This window comes from Dermacentor silvarum, chromosome 4 (genome assembly GCF_013339745.2).
Source record: "Dermacentor silvarum isolate Dsil-2018 chromosome 4, BIME_Dsil_1.4, whole genome shotgun sequence".
Classification (NCBI taxonomy): Eukaryota; Metazoa; Arthropoda; class Arachnida; order Ixodida; family Ixodidae; genus Dermacentor; species Dermacentor silvarum.
Window position 1 is genome coordinate 224,271,940 of NC_051157.2, and position 23,231 is coordinate 224,295,170.

The 23,231-nt window shown below is 45.1% G+C and overlaps 1 protein-coding gene and 1 non-coding gene across 4 annotated transcripts in view; one reads left to right on the plus strand and one right to left on the minus strand.

The window, feature by feature from the left end:
- LOC119451007 (transmembrane protein 53-A) overlaps nucleotides 1–23,231 on the plus strand; it is a 222,925-nt gene that overhangs the window by 8,437 nt on the left and 191,257 nt on the right. The gene's annotated exons all lie outside the window — the stretch shown is intronic.
- Nucleotides 5,991–6,064, minus strand: Trnas-gga (transfer RNA serine (anticodon GGA)). The gene has a single exon. It is a non-coding gene; the product is annotated as a tRNA-Ser (tRNA).

A 23,231-nucleotide genomic window follows, 5' to 3' on the forward strand; every position in this document is an offset into this window, starting at 1 on the left:
AAAAGCTCCCAATTTTCAATTGACGAACGGGAATGAAAGCCGCGTTGAAAAGTGGGCACGAAGTTTTCGAGGATACTGTTCATTTTAGCTTGATCGGCCTTGGAATAGTTGAGGATACTTTTTTTAGTGGTGGTTCTGTTTTTAACAAAGAGCGGGAGTAAGCAGTGAACGAATCTGTGGTCACTTATTTCCTCTAAGACACAAGCTTTAGCATTGTTGGATAGGTTGGTGAGTAATAACTCAAGGATGTGTTCACCTCGCGTTGGTTCAAGTACAAGTTGGGTTAAATGAAACATATTCAGGGTGTGAAGGAAGCGAGAACACTCAGTCCGGTTTGATGACCCAGTGACAGTAGTCGATGCCCCCGGGGAAATTAAAATCTCCACCCAGAATAATTATGCACCTTGGATACCGGCTAGTAATATTGTCTAGTGAGTCTTTAAGATTGTCAATGAAATCAGACTGGCTGCTAGGAGGACGATAACAGACCCCTATGATATAAGTAACGCCTTTTAAATGAGTCATCACTCAAAGCCTATCTAACGGTGTCTCTGTACAAAGTAGCACGGGTTGATAATCACTTTTTATGGCGACCATCACCTCTCCTCCTCTGGTTTCCCTTCTATCTTTGCGAAAAACAGAAAAGTGGCCTGGAAGCGATAAATCACAGTTCGCGACGTCATTGCACAGCCAAGTTTCGGTGCCTAGGATGATATCAGCAGAGCACGTGTCAACCATGGCCTTTACGGTATTGACTTTCGGCAGTATGCTACGAAAATTTTCAACAAGCAGAGAAAGATTCCCATTATCATATGATTTTAGTTGAGGGGGTCTTGCTTGTCACGTTGTTGGGCGTTCAACCTGTTCGTTTAGTAGAACTACTTGTTTAGAGACGGAATCATATTTGTAAGTTCGGCCATGCAGATAAAGTTTGTTATATCGGATCATAAAGCTCTTCTTGTCTTTACAGTTACCTTTAGCAAAATTCCTTAGCTTTTTCCTAGCTAGTTGCGTTTTTGGCAAGAAGTCTTCCTCCAACCATATCTTAGTTACGTCATTTTTCAGCTTAGGCCCACTTCGGAGGAGCTGCTTGGCATACATCGACATAGATATACTCGCCGACATACAATCCCGACACCGATAATTAGCACATGCTTCTTCATAATTCGGACAGCTCTGTGGCACCACCACTGTCCCCATAGATAAAGACCACCAAAATTTCAAACAGCTTAAAGTGCATTGTGCGATAATTCAGACTCCAACTACACGGCTGTGTCCTAATTTGGCCACCGAGTCGAGCAGGAATACAGATCATTTCATTTTGATACATAAACTAGCAACGCCTAGTCAATCTAGTAGTATCGGACTGTGCCCAAACTGCAGGACTAGCTGAGCCACTTAGTCGTAAAGGCTGTATTGGCGATTTGAGTTCTGTTCCGTTTTTATCATCCACTGTTCATGGCCGGCCGTTGATTGCTAAGGCGCAGCATCGCTCTGACCATTGAGAAAGCGTGAAAAGGAATAACGTGAAAGGGCATCACTAGAAAGTCGTGGTCATGGACTATATAGGCCAAAGCTGGCTGTATGCTCGGACGACCACTTTTGAAGACTCTTCCACCGTGATGAGCACTGGCAGCGTTTCTGCACTGTCAAGAATATTGTCCCTCGAAGATTCCCACGGTGGGATAGTTGAGTTTCACGGCCATGCCATAGACGGCAGCACCAGAGGCAAGCCTATTTACTGCATTCGTTTGAGGTAACATATCACAAATTGGTTGTTTTAGTTTTTCTCGCCGACGTGCAGATAATAAACAAGCAGTGCCAGCAGTGCACTTTTCTTTTGGGGTCGCCGGCGCAGCACCATCTGCGCCGGTGAAAGAAACGAGAAGGGAAAATTAGGGACATTTCAATGAAGCGAGGTGCTGACACAGCTATGTATCTTATCGAAAGCACCAAACGACGTGACCGATGAAGCAGACGATTCGCTGTATCTCTGGCATTCCACGTTGACGAGAATGTTTCTGTACCAAAACTTACACAGTCCAGTTCAAGCAGCTTTGCGCCGGCGTACTATATTTACCATGCACAGTGCAGCACAAAGTGGTGTGACAGCTCTGCAAGATGACAGAACGATCATTTCTTCATGGTTTTAACTCTGACAATTACTCATAGGGCTACACATTTCTAGATGCAGAAATAAACAATTTATTAAGAACGACAGTTGTCTTATTGACAATTTATTGGCACACCACCTCTGTGCAAGATATTGATGTGCACAGCGCGAGGAACATACTGCAAAGCAAATGAATCGAGGGTGCGGCCATGTTGGATTTATCATGAATTGTCGTGGCTCAATCCATTTTTTCACATTCAGTCACCAACAGACTGTTCAGTTGACCTCTGAGCAGCCTTTGCTAATTTGTTCAATTTACATTTGAGGACAGGTGCGGCGCCTTAGCTGGCATTCCCATGTTATTTTAAAAAATTTCGCACACCTTAATGAAAGGCTGGCAAAAACAGGGCAGTTATCTTAGCGTAGATGAAATAATCCGATGTTTTTGAACAGCCGCTACAATTTTTGTATTGATTTTTCGCTAGAGTTACTATTTAAAACGTTAGTTAAGCAATCTAAGCAACCCAGCTTGGCGGATTGGAAAAATATAATGACGTGCTTCATGTAGCTCGAAACAATACTGTGCCAATTAGACACGCGCAAAGTACAGTACAGCCGCGATTGAATTGACAGCACGCTCTTTGAAGCATCAAACGGCGGGGGGGGGGGGGGGGGGGGGGGGGGGCTGTCCACGACACCGCAATAACATTGACATGTCAATTCAGTGCATTTCCGTGTGTTGTGCAGTTCCAGTTTCCCTGCGCTTTATCTTGCGCACCACGGAGGATTCGTGGGGAGAGACGAAGACGACGAAGAAGATTTCCTGCTTGCAAGGACTACCTCCTGAATACGGCCCATTGAGCCCAGTAAGAATGTCCACCACAGGGGCAAGTACGAGTCAGACGCAAGAGATTGACACAGTCCAATCCACTTCTACCCCGAGTGTCGTCTATGCAGCGTGCGTTCCGAAGTCATTTCATGGTGACGTGTTTGAGGATGTGGAGGATTGGCTTGAACACTTCGACCGAGTTGCCGCAGTGAATGAATGGGACGACTCTTAGAAACTGGCGCTACGTGTACTTTACCCTTGAAGACTACGCTCGCACGTGGTTCGAGAATCAAGAGGGCTCCATCACTAGCTGGCAAGAATTCCGACGACAGCTTCGCAAGACATACAGCAGCCCCGAAAGGAAAGAAAAAGCCGAACAGGCTCTGCAGAGTTGGTTTCAGAAGCTAAATGAAAGCGTGGCCATGTTTGTCGAAAACATGTCCCGCTTGTTCCGACGTGCTGATCCAGCTATGGGCCAAGACAAAGTTCGTCTCTTAATGTGAGGGGTGAAAGAACAACTCATTGCTAGACTCATGCGCAACCCTCCAGCTACCGTTGCTGAGTTCATAACTGAAGCAACGACAATGGAACGAGCGCTGCAGCAATGCTCCCAACAGTACGACCGCCAAAGCACCGTCGCCGCCGTGTCACGTTTCACCTGCGGACATGATTTAGCAGCACTCCGAGAGCTTGCGCGAAGCGTTGTGCGCAAAGACTAAACTGCTTGTCAGCAGACTGTTACTGTGCTTGGTGACATCATTCGGGAGGAAATCAGGACCGTAACCCAACCATTGGCACCACAACGAGCGGAAGCCTCAGTCCTGACATATGCTGAAGCCTTACGGAGTCCTCAACCATCTACGGGACGATGTTTGCCTTCCCCTGTTTCAGCTCTACCATGCCAATTTCCCGCTACAAATGTAAACTCGTATGAGTACGTAGGCCCCCGAGAGATCACACGGAAATCAAACGTGTGGTGCACCTCGGATAATTGGCCACTTTGCTACCACTGCGGCAAAGCGGACCATCTGTATCGTCAGTGTCAGGGCCTTCAGGGATTTCACCCTAACGTGCGTCGACCTAGTACTAATGGTGAGCGCCCACGCGAGATTGAGCAGTTCCTGGCCTCTCAACAGCCGTGTTCTCCCATACAAAGACGTCAATCACGTTCACCATCTCCTCAGCGCATCATCTCGCCTACTCCACGTTTTCTGATGTTCGCGACAGGTCCCCGAGTCCACGCCCACGCCAGGAAAACTGATGACAGCGACCTCCGGGGGTGGGGCCCGCTGCTGATCGTCCTGACAAACACCCTCCGACACGAAAAGTTCACGACGACGATTTATCCGCCACGCCATGTTCTGATAACGACGCAGTACTTTCCGCCGATATTACAGTAACCGTCGACAATAACCAGGTCACCGCCCTCGTTGATACCGGCGCCGACTACTCCGTTATGAGTGGTGAATTGGTGGCTACTCTCCGAAAGGTGACCACACCATGGAATTGTCCCCAACTCCGTACTGCGGATGGTCATCTCGTGACGCCGGTTGGAAGCTGCACTGCCCGAGTGCATATCACAGCTGGCATTGGCAGGTCTCGTTTATAACAACCCTGTCGCATCCCCTTGTTGGGCTCTGCGATGGGCGGCTGGCACCACTGCCGAAATCACTCTAATTTGTATGGCTTGCTCATACCCCAGACTCCCTGATCGCCCTCTCATAAAAAGAGGGCGCACCGATGAATCTTTCAACTTCTTTACTAAGACTACCAAAATTTTTCCACGTTTCCACGTGATTCACAGTGAATCCCCCGGCAAAACCGTAAGAACAGTATCACCTTTTGTAGTTGCTAAATGCCTGACTGACTCTCTGGGTCCTGGATACAAAGTAACAAAAATGGCCAGTGGTGACATGCTCCTCGAAGTCCGTAACAAAGCGCAGCACGAAAATCTGCCAAAACTTGTCTCGTTTGGTGACACCCAAATTTCTGTAAGCCCTCATCGTTCTATGAACAGTACACGAGGGGTAGTACCAGATCGAGACCTATTGGAACTGACTGAGACAGAGCTCCTTGAGGGCTGGAAAGAGCAACATGTCACGAATGTACAGCGAATCAAGATCGGGCGAGACGACAAGGAAATTCCTACAAGACACCATATACCTACCTTTTGTACAAGCACGCTCCCCGAAAACATCGAAACAGGTTACATGAAAATAAACGTCAGACCGTACATTCCGAACCCTCGATGCTGCTTTAAGTGCCAAAGATTCGGTCACGGCTCGCAGAGCTGCCGAGGCCGTACCACCTGTGCAAAATGCGCATCACATGGCCACCCTGCGGATAACTGTAACGACCCACCCCACTGTGCAAATTGTGAGGGTGAACACCCGGCATATTCACACTCCTGTCCCTCATGGAAAAAAGAAAAAGAAATTATAACACTTAAAGTAAAAGAAAACATTTCCTTCAAAGAAGCACTAAAACGCCTCTCATTTGTGGGGCCTTCCTTCTCTGAAGTAGCACGGCAGGGGCCAGTGCCACAATGGTTCTCGGCGGCCGTTCGAACCACGCAAAGTGGACCTGCGGTAGCGCCACCCGCCCCCACTGTGGGATCAGGAAGTGCTGTTCCGCCAACCAGCAAGAAGAGCCAGCAGTCCTCCGTGCCTGCAGGCTCTATGGCACCTAGGGCCTCTGCTCGTGCAGAGATGCCCGAAACAGCCGCGAGCGTGCGCCGCGAGTGGGCATCCAGCGCCTCGGCGGAGGTGATGGATACATCACAAAGCCCACTGGCATCTCAGACGCCGACTGATCACCGCAGCTCTCAGGAGCGCGCCAAAAAAGACAAACCCCGCATCACGGGGCCCGGAAAGGGCCTTGTGAGCTAACGCAGATTTTCCCTCTTAAACACACAGCACAAAACACTTTCACTATGGATACACAAATACTTAAAGGGAAACTGAGACTTCTACCCAAATGTAGCAATTTGCTACAATGGAAACCCAACCGGGTTCCTCGAAAGAAAGCCTCGCAGTTGAAGAAAAATTCGGCCTGGTCCGGGACTCGAACCCGGGACCACCGCCTTTCCGGGGCAGCCGCTCTACCATCTGAGCTAACCAGGCGGCTCAGATGGTAGAGCGGCTGCCCCGGAAAGGCGGTGGTCCCGGGTTCGAGTCCCGGACCAGGCCGAATTTTTCTTCAACTGCGAGGCTTTCTTTCGAAAAACCCGGTTGGGTTTTCATTGTAGCAAATTGCTGCATTTGGGTGGAAGTCTCAGTTTCCCTTTAATTACTTATCTCCACCTAGCGGATTTCCGCTGAACTATTACGTCATACACAAATACTATATTGGAATGTCAGGGGTCTTCTCCACAACCTCGATAACTCCTACATAAAATAATCCAAAATTGCTGTGTGTTCAAGAGACACATCTGAAACACACACACACAAACTTTCTTTGCCAGTACACCATCTTCTGGAAAGACCGTGACGAGGATAGCGCCTCGTGCGGCTGTGTAGCAATCGTTGCAGACAAGTCTGTAGCTTGTCATTACATAGCCTTACAAACACCCCTTGAGGCAGTGTCAGTTAGGGTAGTTCTTTTCACTAAGCTGGTAACTGTCTGTTCTATATATATATAAACACCCCCAAGCTTTTGCCTCATCAAAACAGATTTTTATAACCTCATAGATCAACTGCCGGAACCCTACCTACTCTTGGGGAATTTTAATGCTCACAACACGTTGTGGGGAGACTCTCGATGCGACGCGAGAGGTCGACTCATTGAAAATTTTATTCTGACCTCTGGTGCCTGCCTTTTTAATAAGAAGGAGCCAACCTATTACAACGTCCAACACGATTCGTATTCGTATGTTGCAGTTGGATCTGCTTCCCTTCTGCCTGACCTTGAATAGAATGTCATTAAAAATCCTTTTGGAAGTGACCACTTCCCTGTAACTTTAAACTAATCACGCAGCGTGATAACCCTCCCAATATTCCTCGATGGAAATTAGCATCGGCTGACTGGGAGCATTTTAAAAATCAACTTATTTGCCACGAGATTTTATAAACAATTTTAGTATCGATGATGCTGTGGCATTTTTTACTGCTTTTATTATTGATGCTGCTGAAAATCCCCCAAACGAATGGTGGTTCACTTAAAAGACGTGTTCCCTGGTGGAACGAAGATTGTAGAGAGGCGCGAAAAAGGCAAAACAAGGCATGGGGCATATTGCATAGATCGCCAACTTCAGAAAATCTCATTCAATTTAAACACATTAAATCGCAGGGAAGGCGGACACGACGTCAGGCAAAGAGAGAAAGCTGGATGAGGTTTCTCTCGGGTATAAATTCATATGCACAGGAGGCAAAAGTGTGGAATGGCTTAAGAAAGCTAAAGGGGCAACAAATCTACCCATTGCCTCTGGTGAATGATCAAGGGAATACCTTGCAGGACCAGGCAGACTGTCTTGGGGAGCACTTTGAGCATGTGTCAAGCTCAATCCATTATTCAAAATCCTTCCTTAAATACAAACAGATAGAAGAATGTAAGCCATTTGTATGCATATGCCGACAGAACGAACCGTATAACCGTCCTTTCAGTATTGCCGAGCTGAGAGCTGCCTTGATCGCATGTAAGAGCTTTGCACCGGAACCTGACAGAGTCATGTATGACATGATTAAGAACGTACACCCCGATACACAGCTGACACTACTCTCACTTTTCAACACTATTTGGGCTGCCGGATATCTTCCATCTGCATGGAAGGAAGCAATTGTGGTCCCTGTATTGAAGCAGGGTAAAGATCCTTCCTCAGCGGCAAGTTACCGTCCCATAGCTCTCACAAGTTGCCTGTGCAAGCTATTTGAAAAAATGGTTAATCGACGACTCATACATTTCCTTGAACTGAACATAATGCTTGATCCCTATCAGTGTGGCTTTAGAGAAGGGCGATCCACAACTGACCATCTTGTGCACATTGAAGGAAATATCCAGGACGCATTTGTACATAAACAGTTTTTCTTATCAGTATTCCTCGAAATGGAGAAGGCGTACGACACAACGTGACGTTACGATATCTTGAGAGACTTGTCGCGAATGGGCATCCATGGCAATATGCTAAACCTAATTGAAAGCTATTTGTCTAATCGTACCTTCCGCGTCAAAATCGACAATGTATTGTCACGTCCATTTATACAGGAAACTGGTGTACCGCAGGGAGGTGTGCTCAGCTGCACACTTTTTATCATTAAGATGAACACACTCCGTGCCTCATTACCACCGGCAATTTTTTATTCCGTCTACGTAGACGACATACAAATAGGCTTCAAGTCTTGTAACCTCGCTGTGTGCGAGAGACAGGTACAGCAGAGTTTGAACAAGGTGTCCAAGTGGGCAGATGAAAACGGGTTTAAAGTTAACCCCCACAAAAGTTCTTGTGTTCTTTTCACAAGAAAGAGAGGCCTGATTCCAGATCCCTGTGCAGAACTGTATCAACAGCAAATACATGTGCAGGAAGAACACAAGTTTTTAGGCATCATACTTGACTGTAAGCTAACTTTCATTCCCCACAAAAAATCTCAAAGCAAAATGCCTAAAAACAATTACCCTAATGAAGATTCTATCTCACACACCATGGGGCAGTGACAGGAAATGTCTAATGAATCTTTACAAGAGCCTTAGAACGCGACTGGATTATGGTGCTGTATTATATCACTTTTCTGCCCCAAGCGCGCTAAAGATGCTAGATCCCGTTCACCATCTAGGTATCCGCCTGGCCACCGGCGCTTTCAGAACAAGCCCTATTGAAAGTCTATATGTAGAATCGAATGAATGGTCACTTCATCTGCAGAGATCATACATCAGCTTCACATACTTTCTCCAAGTCCACTCTAATCATGAACACTCGTGTTCTCAAACCGTTAACGATTTGACGTGCACTACACTTTTCCATAATCGACCCTCTGTGAGACGGCCTTTCTCACTGCGTGTGAGAGAACTTAGCGAAGAAATGGATGTCCCACTTCTCGAACACCGCCTATTGCCTCCAGGTGAGCTATTACCGCCCTGGGAGTGGCAGGTGATAGAATGTGATGTATCCTTTGTAGAGGTCACAAAGCACGCTCCTGAACTTGAAATAGCAATGCATTTCCGTGAACTCCAATCAAAGTACTCTTGCTCTGAATTCTACACCGATGCGTCGAAGTCAGATTCTGGCGTATCTTACGCGGCTTTTGGTCCTTCTTTCTCTGAATCAGACGTTCTGAACCCTCATACGAGTATTTTTACTGCAGAAGCCTATGCAGTACTGTCTGCTGTTAAACACATTAGGAAATTAAAACTACAGAAGGCAATAATATTCACGGACTCCTTAAGTGTCGTAAAGGCACTAATGTCTTTAAGAAAATACAGAAATCCTGTCTTTATTGAGCTTTAATCATACTTGTGCAATATTTATTCATCTCATAGACATGTGACAATATGCTGGGTTCCTGGTCGAGGGTAATGTACTAGCAGACCAAATGGCCAGATCAATTACATCTCAAGCTAATAATCTTATCGTCACTATTCCTGCCACAGATCTCAAGCCGTTTCTGCGAATGAAACTGCGAAGCCACTGGCAACGCTTGTGGGACGCCGAAACAAATAATAAGCTCCGCTTAATTAAGCCACAGTTAGGTTTCTGGCCCTACAGTTCGAAAACACAAAGAACAGATGTTATCTTGTGTCATCTCAGAATAGGACACACATACGGTACTCACAATTTTCTGCTGACTGGTAACGAGCCTCCAACCTGTGGTCGATGTGGTGTGAGGCTGATCGTCCTCCATGTCCTCCTAGTGTGTCGGGAAGCCGAAACAGAGAGAAGAAAACATTTTCCTTTTGCATACCGCGATTGTGTCCCACTCTATCCCTCCATGTTTCTTGGTAAAGATCCACTTTTTAAAACTAAAGCAGTCTTCGCTTTCCTAAACGATGTTGCCCTACATGTTATAAGCCCAATAAATTCGTAGCGCATCCTCTCTCCAGAGGATGCCGCTGTGACAGTAATTCAGTATAGCACCTGCCTCCAGGCCCTTGTGGTTCAAGGGCCCTGTTTAGGCAGTAGTGCTTTTGCCAATTACTACATCTGAAATATTTTGAATATCGTATCACTCATTTTCAATGCATTCTTCATTTTCACAGTACACGTCATTAATCATTGTCATAACTTTATAACATGTAGATTTTACGCACTTTACAGCGACTATTTTTAGGCCCCTTTACAGCCACGCGTCATCTGATGTTTTATCCACACCTCATGCTCACTATTCATGTACCACGGCAAGACATTATCATCGCTTTGACGCTCTTGCGCCAATAAACCACATTAATCATCATGATTCTGTGACCGTACCACCTCATTCCAGTGTACTGGTTACCATAGTGAGCGACAAGGACTGAACTGCCCTTGGAGTTGTCGAAACCAATGTCTCCATCCTCTTCTCTCGTCAAGTATGCGTCGCCCGCGGCCTCTTCGAACTGACCAAACAGCCTGCTGAAATCCTAATCACGAACTTCAGTCGCGAATACCAGCACTTCACGAGGCACGCTGTTGTCACTTCGAAGAAATCGGCAACGCAAGAACCAGCCTATCACTCGCAGAACTTTCGACCGTCCCACACGATGACAAGCAGTCTACAATTCAACTAGATGTGAATTCCAAACTATCGGCTCAACACCAAGATAGTCTTCGGTCTCTTTGGCTTTCCTTTAGCGACTGCTTTGCCATGACGTCAAAAATCAAGCAAACACCCGTTGCGAAGCACAGAATTATAACGGAACCCGCCAAAAGACCCATCCGACAGCATGCCTACCGTATGTCTCGAAGAGAACAAGACGCCATTCGTGAACAAGTCAAACAAATGCTTGCTGACGACATCATTGAGCCATCTACAAGCCCATGGGCGTCACCAGTGGTGCTAGTTAAAGAGAAAGACGGCACACTCCGTTTTTGCGTTAATAATCGCAGACTCAACAACGTCACAAAGAAAGGTGTCTATCTGCTTCCTCGCATCGACGACTCACTGGACCGACTTCGACACTCCATTTTTCATCCATGGATCTGCGTAATGGTTATTGGCAAATCGAGGTCAATGACCGTGACCGGGAAAAGACCGCATTATTACTCCTGACGGACTGTTTGAGTTCAAGGTTCTTCCTTTTGGCCTGTGCTCAGCTCTTGCGACTTTTCAAAGAATGATGGACACTGTTTTGTCCGGTCTTAAGTGGCAAATGTGGCTTGTTTATTTGGACGACATTGTTTTTTCGGAGACTTTCGAGCAGCATCTTCAGCGTCTTCGTGCAGTGCTTGATGCACTCCGAACTGCTTGCCTGTCACTCAAGCCCAAAAAATGCCACTTTGGTTACGAGGAGCTGAAATTCCTTGGTCATGTCATAAGCTGCGATGGAATTCGCCTGGATCCTGAAAAAACATGAGCTGTTGCTGCCTTCCGAATGCCTACGAACAAACGCCAGGTTCGCCGTTCTTTAGGACTTTGCGCATATTACCGTCGCTTCGTACCAAACTTTTTGAAAATAGCTGAGCCATTGCATTTTTTCACGAGGGACAATGTCGCTTTCGTTTGGAACCCCGGGCAACATTGCGCTTTTTGTGACCTACAACAATGACTTCAGACTCCTCCAATCCTAGGTCACTTGGACGAAGATGCCGACACTGAAGTACACACAGACACAAGCAGTGTCGGTCTTGGCGCCGTCCTTCTGCAGCGCCAAGAATCTATCGAAAGAGTAATCGCCTACACTAGTCGTACCTTGTCATCGGCCAAATCGAACTACTCGACTACAGAAAAAGAATGTTTAGCTGTCGTGTTACTCCTTTACTCCTTTCCGCTTGCTTCACGGCTACAAGGTTACCACAATGCTAGACGTAATGCTTCTGCCTGACGCCTTCGCATCTACCACAGTGAATGCTGCCCAATATGCTCGTCAGCTAATAGGAAGCTCGTCAGCTAGCTCGCCTGCGCATTTGCTCTCAGCAACACTACGATGCTCACCGGTATAACCTCCGCCACAGAGAAGTTACCTACCACCCCGGAGACAAAGTATGGATCTGGAGGCCCGTCCGCCAGCGCGGGAGGTCGAAGAAACTTCTCCGTCGTTATTTCGGGCCTTACCAGGTTCTTCAACTCCTCAGCGACGTCAACTACACAGTTGTTCCAGAGAGCACAACGCAATGCTCCCGCCATACACCACAACTGGACATCGTTCACGTGGCTAGGATGAAGCCACATTACGCACCTTCCCAACATCGAAAGCATCAAGCCGATGCTTTCCAGGGGGGGGGGGGGGGGGATAATGACACGTCAATTCAGTGCATTTTCGTGTGTTGTGCAGTTCCAGTTTGCTTGCACTTTATTTTGCGCACCGCGGAGGATTCGGTGGGGAGAGACGAAGAGGACAATGAAGATGTGCTGCTCGATCGGAGCTGTTCTGCTGTGTGACTGGTTGTTTGTGCTGTTATTACCGTGACAATATGATTGTCAGACTTTAGACAAACTTCATGATTCAAGTGTAAACTGCACAAGCAGCACTGCATACCATCGTGGTAAAGGTGTCGTGTCTAAGGGAGGCAGTCCAAGGCAGGCATTTATACCTCGTGTTGCCAGACAACCTTGGCCAAGACCTGCAGCGCCTGGTGAAATAAAGTTTGGTGAAGTCGGCAGCATCAGCTCATCCGCCGAGCTATACGGGAGCTGTTCTGAAGCTCAGGATCCCAAGTCGAAAAGAAGCGTAATCTGCATAAGCAGCACCAGTAAATTTCAGTAAACGTCCGAGTTGTGAGTTCAGCACCTGTTCCGTCACCTCCTTTGTTCTTGTCTTTGTTTCTGTGTTACCAAAAATGAAGCTAAACCAATTTGCCCAAATGTCAGTTCTGTTATATGAAAAGCTACCTGTATACGTCGCTTTCATTGGAGACAATGAATCGGAGAGTCTACGTCACGGCCAGCACCGGCAGAGATTTGAAACTGCAGATGGCGGTCAACTTTATATATGAGACTGCTCTCAGAATTCGCATCAAATTGACAAAAACGTGTTTCAAGCTTGCATAATTGTTTTCTTCTAATGTTAGCACCAGCCCCTGTGAACTGAGTTAGTGTGACTAGTGCGAAATGCATAGGACTGCAAGAAGACATGGTCAGCACGAGCACTAACGATAACTGAAATTACAAGGAAGCTCCTCACGAACCGTCGTGCATGTGCAGAAAACCACTATGACAAATGTTTTACAGTAGCTTGAGGAGCACTTTCGGCGAATAAAATTGAATGTACATGCAGCTTTAAAAGTTATTGCATCTGTGTGGCGGTTCCAAGTCAAGTCTGATGAAAGGGTTGTACCTAAATATTTTGCTTCAGTTTGTGAAATGGGCTGATGATTCAAGTAGTAATGCGCTGGAAGTGACTTTTGTTTTCTAGAAAAGCATATTGCCACGCGTCCTCAAAGAGGGCTAACGACGTTTATTTATGAGCAGCTGGGCTCTGGAGGAAATGGCGGCGACAGCTAACTATCGAGCGGGGGCGGTTAGCACGCGCACTTCTTTCTTCTTGCGTTTCTGCGCTTCACAGAGAAATTGTTTCGCTGAAGGTGATGCAAAATACTTGAATATGTGTTGGCATGGGCTGTTTGGGCATCCCGCGACGTCACGTGGACGTGGAATTCTCTACTACTCGTAGTTTGTGCGAGTTTTGGAAACCAGCAAAGCAACCTCAGCACTACGAAATAATTTATTTCTTTTTATTTACAGTTTACCTTGCAGCGCCGAAGCATTATAGCAGGGGAGTGGGTACAACAATAAAGTGACGAGCAGTAACATAAAATCGCAAGGAGCGAGGACAAGGGAGCAGTGGACCAGTAAAACAGAAAAGTAAACAATCGGTATGAACAAGAATGCATTCAATCTATAGTAACTGGTTTGAAAGAACAGTAGCATCACAAATCATTCATCAATAGCTGGTTTTGAGAGAAATGTACAATCACAAGTCATTAATTAACGTTAAAAACTCTTCACAATGAGCACCCACAATTTCAACCGGCAGCTTATTCCAGTCAGAAATACTATGGGGGAAAAGATGAACACTTCATATCGTTTGTATTGCAAGCAATTTCACATATTTTAAAACTGTGGTCTATCCTGTTTGAAATATAGTGGGGTGTTTTGAGGTATTTGTTCTTATCAATGCCTGTCGAGTCGGTGTATATTGAGTGTAAAAGTCTAAGTCATTGCTTCTGGCGCCTTATCTGTAGCGCTTCTAGACCGACGTGTTTCTTTATCTCAGTTATGCTGACATGTCTGGAGTACTGCTTTGATATAAATCAACATAATGAAACTACTGAAACAAGAAAGCCCAGGCAGTGCAGAGTGGAGAAAACTAAATATTTCGACCACCTGCGCAGTGTCAAGAGCATGCGTCTCCCTTGGCAATAAAACGCATAACATAACACTATTTCTCCGTCACCTACGTTGCAGACGAAGCCAGCTTCGTCGTCTGGAGCCCAGGCTGGCAAGCTTGGGTGCACGTCAGAGAGAAGCCGGTGCTGGCACAAAAATTCAACGAATTATTTTTCACGTTTAAAAAATACCTTTTTGTAACTTCTCACATCAATAGCAGACATTTAGAGCTATCTAATCATATATTACATATATTTTTAAACTGACCACCAACACTACTTTTTTGACCATGAACACAAAGCTTTTTGCAAAAACATGCAATTTCACAATTATTTTTCAGGCGATTGGCTGAACCTTCAAAGCTTCAAATATTTTTCGGCTATACTATGTCAACTGGGCTACCATTCTGTATTTTATTTGTGGCTTCTGGAGCTTCCTGTGTTTCAAGAAAAAAAATTCAAACTTTGCAATTTTACAGACTTTTGCCGGTGCCAAAAGCACCCAATGTATTCAAATATTTGAAATAATGGTTATATTGGCAATCACTTCATTATCGTCTTGCCATGCACATCATTTGAACAACTGGATCAGACAATGTGCCTTTGAAAACAAAATATTTTGATTGATGCCTTCTGGCTCAGCTGGGCAAGGTGAATAAATTTTCGCCAAAATTCTATAAATATTTCGGGAACAAAATATAAACAGGGAGGGAGAATGAGTTTTGAACATTAACAAACACGTGGAAATTTTTTAAGGCATATCTGTGACGGTAAAAAAAAATGCTGGTTGAAAAGCCCATTGATGATAGAATGCAAAACTGTATATCATTGATGTAAAGAAGGAACAAGATGGGTGCTAAAACCTAGCCTTGGAGTACTTCTGAGTAGACGTCTGAATATTTTGAAACACTGTTTATGACAACGCACTGTTTTTGCTATTGTAAGAAGCAGGAGATACATCAGCAGGAGTGAAAGCAATGGGAGGTTGGCATATATTGACAATCGCATAAAAAAAATCACCTAAGCAACTCAATGAACAATCACTAAGTGCTGTTGCCTATGCTTTTCAATTTAGCATAGCGAATAGATTCTAAAGCTCCCTTTGAAACGTCCATGCCTATTGGTTGCAATGTATTGAACTTATGAATGAGGTACGATTCTCTATATTTTCTGTCTCGTGCAGTACGAAAATTTGATTGTAGTATGTAGAGTTTAAGTTCATAAAAGTTATGACCTGATTGGTTGAAATGTTCGGCGACGGCTTTGGGAAGCTTTTTAGTTGTGTCCACGCGATGTCCGTTTAGCCTGATGTTCATTGATTGTCCCGTTTCACCGATATATTGCTTCTTACAGAAGGAACACTCAAGCGTATAAATTACATCGGAGCTAGTGCAAGTAAAGCTAGTTTTCACTTCGTGTATGTAGCCATTTGCGGCACTTTTAATTTTAAAGTCACTTTGAAGGTGCTTGCAGGTTTTGCACCTGGGGCAAGAACATGCTTTCATAAGGGGGGAATGATGTTGGCTGACTTTTGAATGCACCAACATGTCTTTAAAGTTTCTGTTGCGGCGATAGGTAACCCTTGGTACATCCGGGAACGCTTTTCTCAGACGCTCGTTACTTGATAATATTGGGTGGTATTCTCGTAGGATGTTGTTTATGTTTGGGAGGGCGTTAGAATATTTTGTTATAAAAGCTGGTGGTCTATCAGATTTTGGTATAGGTTGTTTCTGAGCTAATGCCGACTGCCTCTCTAATCTTGACGCGATGTCATAAGCCTGGTTGAGAGGAATTTGTGGATGGTTTCGTTTCGCTAGCGTTGCTTTAAGGTCATTTAGGTGGTGGATATAATCGTTGTCTTCGCTACAGATTCTTCTTATTCGTTTCGCTTGCCCGACAAAAATTCCTCGCTTGCAATGTCGCGGGTGATGACTGGTGTAGTCTAAATACTGCTGGCTATCCGTAGGCTTCCGGTAAAGTGTTGTTCTCAGTTTTCCATTTTCTATGTAGACCGTCGTGTCGAGGAAGTTGATCTGTCTAGGAGAGTGGTGAGCAGTAAACTTAATACTCAGGTGAAAGTGGTTGAAATGGCTAATTAGGTCGGTTAGCGCGTTTGTGCCGTGTTCCCATATTATGAATATGTCGTCAATGTAATGCAAGTAGGTGTGGGGTTTTAGAGGTTATGATTTTATCAGGTTTGCTTCAAGCTGTCCCATGAAAATGTTGGCATACGTGGGAGCGAACGGTGTTCCCATGCTTGTGCCGAAAGTTTGTAGGTAGTGAATAGAATCGAAAACATCCGTCCCAGTTAGCTACAACACAGAAGCACACGCCTGGAACCGTCAACACCAGCTCGCACGCGCGCTCCACCGAAGCTAGAACCCAAGAAGCATCTACACAAACGGTGGACACGGAACCAACACCACCTGAACAACACATGCTCATACGGAAGCCCACAACCACTCGCAAAGCCTTCACGCAAACAGCTACATACACTAATAAGCAGACAGATACAGACAAACATCGGTGCAGGCCTCGACAAACCAACAAAGAATAAAAAGACTCCACCTAAAGATGCCTCACCCTGGAGGTCTGCCTGAACCAAACAGAAATGACTATCACGCACTATGGATAGCACACACAACAACAAATCTCTCTCTTTTCTCCAATCGCGCAAACTTGCCGCCAAACAGACAAATTACAGATTTCACCTAAAAGCCTACGCTAGCTGCATAAATCACAGGAAAATCCCAAAAGGTCTTAGAATTAAGGTTAGATGCGCCCTTGGCTCTTTACCCTCCAGGCTATTATTGAAGTGGAATACTGTTCTAGAAAATGCATTGCTCTCTTTAATTGATATTGTCACGTAGTAGTGACGGTAGAGAAAACAGTCGCAAAACTGTGTATGACGAAACTGGTTGTTTATTGGGCGAACCTGTGCCCACAAAAGCAAGCTACACTCAAAGCACAACGATAGCGGCGAACACAGTCGGCGATCGTCGAAAATCTGATCAGCGGCAAAGCGCGTCGGCTTTTATACCTGAGTCATCGAAGGTTCCAGATTAATCCCTGATGCCCGTGTGTCTTCCAGAAAGTTCTAGACAATTCGCGTCAGTCATACAATCAGATAACATAAGCGTCGGTGAAAACAGGCAACGGAAAGAAGCATCGATAACGTTCTAGAAACTCCGATACAGGCGCGTCCAGCGCCGAGCGATAACGTTTAACATTTGTTAGCCGGTGGAAAGCGGCCACCGGTGAAAGATAAACATGTATACGTGTCAATATTCTCAAAGAACACTGCCGGGAACAACTTTTGATAATTACTAATCAGCTCGACAGCATAAATTTATCTGAACCAGAAAAAAGAGAACTTGAACAATTCGTCGAAAGTAGGGAGGAAAACCTGCTAGCTAAATACCAACATAAAGGTATTGGAGCCGCAGATCCACCTAGGAATACTCCTACAGCACATAGCTCCACCGATAGCGCTACGAGCGAGCATCCAGAGCACTGCAGCAACGTAGTAGACATCACAGAGCTTAAATCCCGATGAAGTTAATCTCCTGAAACGTGGTCTAACGTTTTGTCCCACGAACAACGCAGTAAACGAGTATGAACTCCACAGAGGTATAACCAAGTTTTCAAGACGCATGCGCATCAAGGAATTCTTTCTCGATAGGCCCGACGTAGGAAAACATGATAAAGACTCTCTGAGACCCCCTAGCATGACGACACCAGAAGCCGAACAGTGCCCAGACCTTGATCTATACAGAAAACCAATCTCAAAGCAAATTCTAGAGTCAACAAGACATTGCCGCAAGCGCAAAAATTTGTCCACCGCTGAACACAAAATTCTTAAAGAACTCGTGGAAAGAAAGGATATTGTAATAAAACCAGCAGACAAAGGCGGTAGTATCGTAATCTGGCCAATAGAAAAGTACGATAAAGAATCCTTCAAACATCTGAGCAACCACGCCCATTACAGAAAACTCGACTCTAACCCAACTTCGGTTTACAGCAACCTTGTCCAAAGTACAATAGCGCAGCTGCTGTCCCAGGAACTAATCACCCAGTCTGAATCTCTCTTCATGATGCCCAATAACAAAGAAGCCGGCCGTTTTTATCTCCTTCCTAAAATACATAAGGTTCCCGTAGAAGAAATATTTACAGAAGAAATTCCAGGCAGGCCTATAGTATCAAATAGCACACCCACCGAGTCCCTATCTAAATTCTTAAATCACCATCTGTCAAACATCCCAACCACCCTACCATCATTTGTTCATGATACGCCGCACTTCCTTCGAATTATCGACTCTATTAACGCTAACCAAATTCTCTCCGACCATGCTATTCTAGTAACTTTAGATGTTTCTGCCCTTTATACTAACATACCGATGCGAGAAGGAATTGAAGCCGTGTCGAAGTCTCTCGCAATCAATCCTCAGTGTACCTGTCACTTCTAGAGTTAGTCCTTACGCCCAACTATTTCGAATTCGATTCTATTCACTACCTACAAACTTTCGGCACAAGCATGGGAACACCGTTCGCTCCCACGTATGCCAACATTTTCATGGGACAGCTTGAAGCAAACCTGATAAAATCATACCCTCTAAAACCCCACACCTACTTGCGTTACATTGACGACATATTCATAATATGGGAACACGGCACAAACACGCTAACCGACCTAATTAGCCATTTCAACCACTTTCACCCGAGTATTAAGTTTACTGCTCACCACTCTCCTAGACAGATCAACTTCCTCGACACGACGGTCTACGTAGAAAATGGAAAACTGAGAACAACACTTTACCAGAAGCCTACGGATAGCCAGCAGTATTTAGACTACACCAGTCATCACCCGCGACATTGCAAGCGAGGAATTTTTGTCGGGCAAGCGAAACGAATAAGAACAATCTGTAGCGACGACAACGATTATATCCACCACCTAAATGACCTTAAAGCAACGCTAGCGAAACGAAACCATCCACAAATTCCTCTCAACCAGGCTTATGACATCGCGTCAAGATTAGAGAGGCAGTCGGCATTAGCTCAGAAACAACCTATACCAAAATCTGATAGACCACCAGCTTTTATAACAAAATATTTTAACGCCCTCCCAAACATAAACAACATCCTACGAGAATACCACCCAATATTATCAAGTAACGAGCGTCTGAGAAAAGCGTTCCCGGATGTACCAAGGGTTACCTATCGCCGCAACAGAAACTTTAAAGACATGTTGGTGCATTCAAAAGTCAGCCAACATCATTCCCCCGTTATGAAAGCATGTTCTTGCCCCAGGTGCAAAACCTGCAAGCACCTTCAAAGTGACCTTAAAATTAAAAGTGCCGCAAATGGCTACATACACGAAGTAAAAACTAGCTTTACTTGCACTAGCTCCGATGTAATTTATACGCTTGAGTGTTCCTTCTGTAAGAAGCAATATATCGGTGAAACGGGACAATCAATGAACATCAGGCTAAACGGACATCGCGCGGACACAGCTAAAAAGCTTCCCAAAGCCATCGCCGAACATTTCAACCAATCAGGTCATAACTTTGATGAACTTAAACTCTACATCAAATTTTCGTACTGCACGAGACAGAAAATATAGAGAATCGTACTCATTTAATAAGTTCAATACATTGCAACCAATAGGCATGAACGTTTCAAAGGGAGCTTTAGAATCTATTCGCTATGCTAAATTGAAAAGCATAGGCAACAGCACTTAGTGATTGTTCATTGAGTTGCTTAGGTGATTTTTTTTTATGCGATTGTCAATAATATGCCAACCTCCCATTGCTTTCACTCAATCCTTTCGTCCTTTTATCCATATATCAACACCTCCCCGCTTTACCACTTTTTTTTTTTTTTTGTGCGCCTGAACACCATTTTCCCCCCGCTACTGTTATTCTCCCTGTCAGGCACAATAGTTCACTGACCTCCAGCCGAGCAGACCCCTTGTGCAGACCCCTTGCATGAAAAGAGGAACCTGCCATGACACGTCCACCTGCTAACACAGGGCGCTGCCTCAAACTCTTCCACCGACTATCAATAGTGCATTATATTTCTTTTCAATTCTACACCTTTGCCGCTAACACACTCTCGCTCGTTACCTCAACCACCCGCCTCACCTTCTCTCCCCCTTTAGAAGAACCCTACCTATATATACTGTGCCGAGGAGAGCATATGTTGCCTTGAAGAAGACAAGTCCACTTGTCGAAACGTTGGCTCCTGCTCTCACCTTGTTCTCGTGTTACTCATCTGTCTTGGTTATGTCGTATTTGGTTATAGCAGTGGTGTACAGCTGGCGTCGGCAGGACTCTCCTTGTCGAAGTTCCCGTCACATCCCCTGGTTGGGGAAGCTGGCCGAATCACGGCCGAAATTAAGTCAGGATTTATGGCATCAGCTGCATTCCGCAAACAGGAATCACGGGGGAAACAATTTGCTTTTATGTGCAGTGTAAATAAAGACTGTCCGAACAATTTCCCCATTTGTCGTTGCTGACCGACTCACGGGGCCCCGGCCACAAAGTTGCAGAAATGACTAGCGGCGACCTCTTGCTTGAGCTTCAGTATGGAAACATCTCGAAGCTCGTGACATCACAGTGACAGCACGTCGATCAATGAACACATTTCACACGGTCTTGAGCTTGAGTGAAGAAGATGGCTGGAAGGACCAGAATGGAATGCAGCGAATAAGCGTGAAAGCAAAGAAATCCCAACAAAGCACTTGATACTCACTTTTGCAACAAGTGTACTGCCAGATTCTCTTAAAACCGGCTACACAAAGCCCTGTAAGCTAAGCTACCCTGAACTCCTTGTCTTATATGCACAGCACAAACTCCTTTTTAACATGGATACTGCACTGATACACTGAACCGTCAGAGGTCTTTTCCGGAACCTTGATGACATTAAACAACTTTTACATAAGTTTAATTCAAAGCTGCACATCATAAAGTCAAAATTAGGAAACTGAATATCCAAGAGGACAGAAAGATGCAAGGAAGTGCTACTTTGCAGATTAAGGATAGGCCATACCTACGACATTCACCTTCACCTACTGAGTGGAAGTGATCCTCCAACACGTAGTAGGTGCGGCAATAGCCTTGCAGTTGTAGCGGCACCAGCATTGGCGTCGCACGAGAATTACGTAGTCGCTCGCGTCTACACGAGGCACTAGCAGCTGGCACGCTCCGGCACAGGCTAGCGTTCCGAAGGAGATGCTACGCTAAGAGATCGAGTGTCGGTTTTTCCTCTCCCCCCCGAGACTTTACCGGTCTATGTGGTCGCTCGTCGCCACACGGTAATCCATGTTCTTCTTCGGTGCCCTGAAATAGAAGCAGAAAGGAAAAAGTACTTCCCCTCCCTGTATCGTGAGCATCTCCACCCAGCATTTTTTCTCGGCAATGAATCACTTTTCAAGTTTAACTTTAACTTGCCAAGCGACACCTTAAAAATCATTTGGCCAGGTTATTTGTAGTACTACCCTTGGAGGTGCTACAACTTGGAAGCACATCCCGGTCCTTGCCTCCAAAGGCTCTGTTGAGGTACTACACCGTTACACCTTGCTGAACCATCCTTTGTTGCAAAGATTATATGATCATAGCACACGTCACTAATTATTGCCATTATTTTAGTATATTTACATTTGAAGCAATTTACAGAGACTTATTTTAGGCCTCTTTATAGCCATGTTACTTTCTTTGTTACCATTAATACTTCATTACACCATGCATTTGGCACTATTTGGCCAGAACTGGCACTTGCGCCACTAAAACCCATTATTCATCATGAATAACTTACGTGTACTTGTCAATGAGATGGGTCGATAGTTATGTTTACAGCCAGACTTGTGTATGGCAATAATTTTTGCATACTGCCAGTCTTCCAGAATTTCTAATGTTTCTAAGTATGCTTCATAAATTTTGTGCAAGTACAATGACACTGCATGTTGGCTTAAAAATGCTTTTGAGATGTCATCGGGACCGGAGGATTTCTTCTTGTCGAGGTTTCATAAGAGACATAAAAACTCCCTCTTGTGTTTAAACTTGTTCGAACGAGTAAGGAGTGTTCGTAACTTCCCTTGCAAAGACCGACGTTCATGCTGTGGCGATCAATTCAGGATCCATGAATCTTTGGTTCGAAGAAGTAATTTGTGTTATGCAAGGTTTTTTGTATCGCTAGAACTTATGTGGATTGTTGTGCATAAATGATGGCAGGGTGGTGTCATAAAATCGGAATTTGGCTTCTCAAACTTTTTTAATGCATGCTCTTGGTAAGGCCATTGAGATCTTGTGTCATGCCTGCTTTGCGCCTGCGCTTAATTTTTCATTTCAGTTCAATTATGTGACGTGGGACCCATGGATAATGCCTGTTAGTGGATTTTTTACGAGATGGAATAAAATTTATTTCAAAGAAATATATGACACTCTTAAATTGTGACCACATTTGGTGTACGTCGTTTGTAGCGTTAAGTTGGGCAAGGTTGGATTCCAAAGTGCCTAGCAGCACATCATCGTCTGCGCATGCGTAAACAAACGACTGTTTGAAATGCGCACGTGTTGTTGCGATAGGACAAGTCATTGAAAGCAACTTGTGATTAGAAATGCCTTTATCATCCATCCTTGCAGTGCATACCTCATGGGGTCAAGAGGAGAGAGTGTCAGCGCACACCAATTTACGCAAAGAAAAAAAAACTGAATGCGGTGTAAAGTAAAAGTTGTGCATTCCTGATTTCCCTTCCGTCATAGCTCAAGTTAGTCCAATGAATTCCTGGTAAGTTAGTCACTCGTCAGAATAACGAGTTTATATGCCTGTGAGATGTAATCATG